The 5,594-nt window shown below is 41.1% G+C and overlaps 1 long non-coding RNA gene across 1 annotated transcript; it reads right to left on the bottom strand.

The window, feature by feature from the left end:
- Positions 1–2,027: 2,027 nt before the first annotated feature.
- On the bottom strand, positions 2,028–5,379 carry LOC118017038. Its single transcript, XR_004681033.1, has 3 exons — positions 5,289–5,379; positions 4,819–5,024; positions 2,028–3,059 (listed from the first exon to the last, which is right to left on the bottom strand). It is a non-coding gene; the product is annotated as an uncharacterized LOC118017038 (long non-coding RNA).
- Between the last annotated feature and the right edge of the window lie 215 nt (positions 5,380–5,594).

The following is a 5,594-nucleotide window of genomic DNA, read 5'->3' as shown; positions in this document are numbered from 1 at the left end:
ATGAAAAAGTGCTCAATATCGCTCGGCATCAGGGAAATCCAAATCAAAACCTCAATGAGATACCACCTCACACCAGTCAGAATGGCTAAAATTAACAAGTCAGGAAACGACAGATGTTGGCGGGGATGCGGAGAAAGGGGAACCCTCCTACACTGTTGGTGGGAATGCAAGCTGGTGCAGCCACTCTGGAAAACTGTATGGAGGTTCCTCAAAAAGTTGAAAATAGAGCTACCATATGATCCAGCAATTGCACTACTGGGTATTTACCCCAAAGATACAAAAGTAGGGATCCGAAGGGGTACATGTACCCCGATGTTTATAGCAGCAATGTCCACAATAGTCAAACTGTGGAAAGAGCCAAGATGTCCATCGACAGATGAATGGATAAAGAAGATGTGGTATATATATACAATGGAATATTATGCAGCCATCAAAAGGAATGAGATCTTGCCATTTGCAATGACGTGGATGGAACTGGAGGGTATTATGTTGAGTGAAATAAGTCAAACAGAGAAAGACATGTATCATATGATCTCACTGATATGAGGAATTCTTAATTGCAGGAAACAAACTGAGGGTTGCTGGAGTGGGGGGTGGGGTGGGAGGGATGGGGTGGCTGGGTGATAGACATTGGGGAGGGTATGTGCTCTGGTAAGCGCTGTGAATTGTGCAAGACTGCTGAATCTCAGATCTGTACCTCTGAAACAAATAATGCAATATATGTTAAGAAAAAAAAGAAGAAGAAGGTAGTGGGAGGGGAAGAATGAAGCAGGGGAAATCGGAGGGGTAGACGAACCATGAGAGACGATGGACTCTGAAAAACAAACAGGGTTCTAGAGGGGAGGGGGGTGGGAGGATGGGTTAGCCTGGTGGTGGGTATTGAGGAGGGCACATTCTGCATGGAGCACTGGGTGTTATGCACAAACAATGAATCATGGAACACTTCATCTAAAACTAATGATGTAATGTATGGGGATTAACATAAGAATAAAAAAAAAAATCACAACAACACAACAACAGGACTAAAATTGGTACATCCATCAATTCAAGTAAAGCAATAAAGTAGAAGACCAAAAATCTGAAACAAGTTATTTATTCTCTGAATCAAGGTACATAAAAAGAAAACACACCAAAAAAAAAGACAAACCATAAAGATTCTTACTTGATAATTACAGGTCTACAGGTCTTTGCAGGTCTACAAGCACACAAGTAGAATATTAAATCTCAAAATCTTTTAGAGATTGTGCCAGTTATCAAGCTATTGTCTCTAAGCTCCAAAACCCAGACTTCTATTTTTTTTAAGATTTTATTTATTTATTTGACAGAGAGAGACACAGCGAGAGAGGAAACACAAGCAGGGGGAATGGGGGAAAGAGAAGCAGGCTTCCCACAGAGTAGGGAGCCTGATGCGGGGCTCCATACCAGGACCCTGGGATCATGATCTGAGCCGAAGGCAGATGCTTAACGACTGAGCCACCCAGGCACCCCCAAAACCAAGACTTCTAACCCCACTTTCTGATGCTAAGGTTGGAACCTTGTAAACCACATTTCTGCGTTGCCAGGTGGCTCCACATTGGACTCTGCTGAAAAGTAATCCTAAGGGAAGAATTAATTTGTTCCTCTGCTTCCTGTTTGCTTCCTCCACGCTTCCTAGGTATGCCATTTTTGTTAGCATTGTCCTAATACTTACTCAGCCCAGCAGCATCTTTCCATAGCAACATCTGAATCTAGTTTGCAGTTGTTCCAAACTTGCCAAACCAGTCTTATGAAGTCTTCCTGCTCCAGAACTATTATCACCAACCTGGCAGTACCCCTCCTCAGAAGTCTGGGTCTCAGGTCCATGGGACCTCTTCCCTAAGCTTCTAAGTCACTTCAATTTTATTTTAGTTGCTCGAGCCTTAGTAGTGGCAGTTGTAGTGCCTTAGTATTCTCCTTTCCCATTTTCAGTTTTCTATTTAGCTTTATAGATTCTTAATATTATAGATTCTTTCTATTTAGCTTTATAGATTCTTAATACTATAGATTCTTAATATTAACTTCTATGTTTAAATAACTAATATGGTTTCTGTCCTGACTGAACTCAAAGAGACTGTCCAGTAGTTCCTCGGGTGCTATCAAAATCACTAAGGCTTGAGAGGTACAGTTTGAAAAGGCATATCTATTATCACATTATATAATTTTCTGTTTGCAAAATGAAAGAATCTTATTTTCATAAAATAAATCTTAACCAAATATTCTTGGTTCCTAGAGTGATTCTCAACCTGAATGGAATGGAGACTACGGAGCTTGAGATGGGGACTTAAATTAACAAAAAGTTTAGAAATACAATTCAAGTTCAGTCCTTTCATAATATAAACAACCTAAGAATCATTAGACCTTTAAGCTCCTTGAGGAAAGGAACTGAGTTTTGTTTACCAAAATATGTCGTATAATAAACATTCAAAATAAAAACTTGTATGAATAAGAGAATTTAGAGTGTAGCCAAGCTCAAAAAGCTAGTTAGTGGCAGAATTAAGCCTCAGTTGGGGGTCTTATCCTGCCTATCCCATTTTTATAGCAGTGTCCTGTTAATACTAAGCTGAGGGCCCAGAAGAACGATGGTAAAGGTTAAGTTCCTCAGGAATAGACCTGTACTGTATTACGGTATTAATAAGAAGTGCTCTTATGATCAACCCCTGGAAGAGAACGGGGAAAGAGCAGGAGTAAGCAAAGGAAGAGGTTGAACTATGATGCAGTACCAAGGGAGGCTGCAGTTGACTCTACAAGGAGTTCTAAAGATTGCATGACCCTTTGTAGTTATGTTGAGTTATGCTGAGCTGGTGCAAAGAATCTGAGCCTTTGACGTCTATGTCAATCAGTCACTGGATCCAGGCAAACCCAGAAAGGAGGTATGACCTTCAGTGAGGTAGCTCCTTCAACCTAGGCAATCCAAGTGGAGGCTGACTACTGAGCATTTTCTGCTGGCAGCACTTCCAGGAGCTGGGTGGAGTAAGTCCTTCATTCCTGGAGGGGGACAGCTGGTGGTACATCACAGCGTCCACTACAGTCCAATTCTTGTGCTACTAAATGCAATAACATGTATTTTTATAAGACAGAAACAGAGGGAGACACACACAAAATGGAGAAGGCAATGTGACTACAGAGGCAGGATACAACCACAAGCCAAGAGATGCCAGTAGTCACCAAATGCTGACAGAAGCTGAAAGAGGAAAGAAACAGATTGTCCCTTAGAGCCTCTGGAGGGAGCATGGTCCATAACTGTAAAAGACTAAATTTCTATGGTTTTAAACCACCAAGTTTGTGGATATTTGTTACAGCAACCCTAGGAAAATAACATAGGGATAATAAAGAAAAGTTTTATGGGATGCATAGTGTTTTATGAATGGTAGGTAAGACAACATATGTGGTGACTAGAAAGAAGGGGAAAAAAGGAGGTGGGAAGGTAAGCATTACAGATGAAGGGAAATGGCAGTAATACAGGAAATCAAGGGAACTGTATTTGATTGAATTGTAGTTCAATTAAGCAAGAGCATATGTTACTTGAAAGTAAGCAATGATACAGATTATTGAAGATCCTGAATGCCAGCCTAAGAAGTTTAATTTAACCTAAGAAAAGTTTGAACTTTTATCTATAGACAGTCAAGATCCTGTGCAACTTGTGAGGACAAACTGTGTGTGTGTGTGTGTGTGTGTGTGTGTGAGATGGGGGTCTGGGAGTAGGGAATAATGATGTGTTAAATCCTTTGCACACCTCTGTCATATTATTCTCTTATTTTCTGTTCATCTCCTTCCACCTCAAGACTTAAGGGTTAGGATTCTTTCCCCAGGACCAAGCAAAAAATCTGGCATATATGTTTGATAAAGAGTAAATGAGTGAATAAAAAATACTGTGTATTTTTTGTCATTACTAAGCATGGTAGGAAAAGTAAATCAGAATATTGAACAATAACTGAATCACTTTTACTCTTCAAAGGTCTGATTAAGATGATTGTATTAAAAATATATATAAATATTAAAAGTAGAAGAGATTTGGGCTCAGTGTGAAATGCTCCAGAAACAGGACAACAACTGTAGCCAAATCCAAACAATTAGTAGTGGTTGTCTGGAGCAGAGCTTAGTAGTAACATAAGGTTTGTGCTTTAACAGATTAGCAATGTCTGCTAGAATGTTGGATTAGGAAACAGCCAAATGACTTGTTTCCCATCTCATTCTTGCTCCATAAAAGCTTTCCATTTTTATTTCTTATGTGAAGTATAGAAAGAAAAAGTCCATCTCAGTAGAGGTTTCCAAGAGTTGAGCATGGTTAATCAAAGGCTTACTGCATTCAAGTGTAAAAAATGAAGCCAAAGGTTGTAGTGTAGAAGGGACATAAGATTGTTCTGCTACCTGTAGTCTATGGTTTCAGAGGATTAACTATTCTGACTTGGAAAGAAAGGGCATATCTAATTGCTTGCCTTGGAACTGCAGCCAGGTTTTATGAAAAAATTAACTCTTGTGTTTGGACAAAGCAACATACTCAGTAGGGCCCTGGAGAGTTGGAAAATGGGCACATCGGCCAGTAGAACCCCAGTAGGAAAAAAATGGACTCTGTAAATAATGAACTCCAAAGTTTACACTTCAAAGTTTTGAGACTCAACCCAGAGACAGGCTAGAGAGCAGTGGCTGGAAATGAAGTCAAAGCTGAAGTCCGTGACCATATGTAGTATCCACACCTAAGGTGTGAGGGTGTACCAAAATAGGTAATTGTCTTTTAAAGGTTTAAAACGTAGTTCATGAAACAAGAGAGAAACACAAACATTATCACACAAGTTTTGTTACCCTTGTTGCTTTTGTAGGGAAGGTAGAGTAGCCACCCTCTGAGGAGCAAGTTGTCTAAGGTCTTGCTCGTTACCAGTTTTGTTGACGTAGAGAGGAGTTCCAGGTTCAGTGTGGGTAGCTCTCCTAAAGCCCTGAAATCACGTCTTGGCCTTTGACAAACAATGCCCATTGCCTCGTTCCAACTCGTCAAAAATCGCCCGCTTTCTCTGGAAATGAGCGGGAGATGCAATCACGACAGCACGCCTTCCACACAGCCTAAACCCCACCCCCACCAGGCGCAGGCGCAGGCGCACTCCCGAGTCTCGCGAACCAACCCAAAGCCAATACTGAGCAAGCGCAAGAGAGCGCTCTTTAGCCACGCCTTCCTCTTCTCTAAGCAGGCGCTGTTTACTATTGTTTTTATTTTTAACTGCTTTGTGTGTCTGGACGCTCTTGGGTTCATTTCACCCCCTTCTCTTGTTGGAACTCACTTTGCCTAAAGTAGGAGTTGCTGGTTGGGGATGAAATTTGCTCCTCGGGTTCTGTTACCATTCTGCTCTCACAGGCAGCTCACGTCCTTTGGGCAGCCAGTCCTGACAGATATGAAGAACAAAATGACATATTGTAGACACTCAAAGTCCGTTAACTTACATGACAAAAATCCCCTTACAAAAAAAAATTCTGCGTTGTTCCATGCTACGCGCATCATAAAACCCAGAAGACGTTTCATTTTCCCACGCCGGACAGAATAGTTCTTCTATTTATCAACAAGGACCTGCAGTGAGGAGCAGCGCACG

This window comes from Mirounga leonina, unplaced genomic scaffold (genome assembly GCF_011800145.1).
Source record: "Mirounga leonina isolate KUSES-001 unplaced genomic scaffold, KU_Mleo_1.0 Mir_168, whole genome shotgun sequence".
Lineage (NCBI taxonomy): Eukaryota > Metazoa > Chordata > Mammalia > Carnivora > Phocidae > Mirounga > Mirounga leonina.
This window is presented reverse-complemented; position numbering and strand designations above follow the sequence as displayed.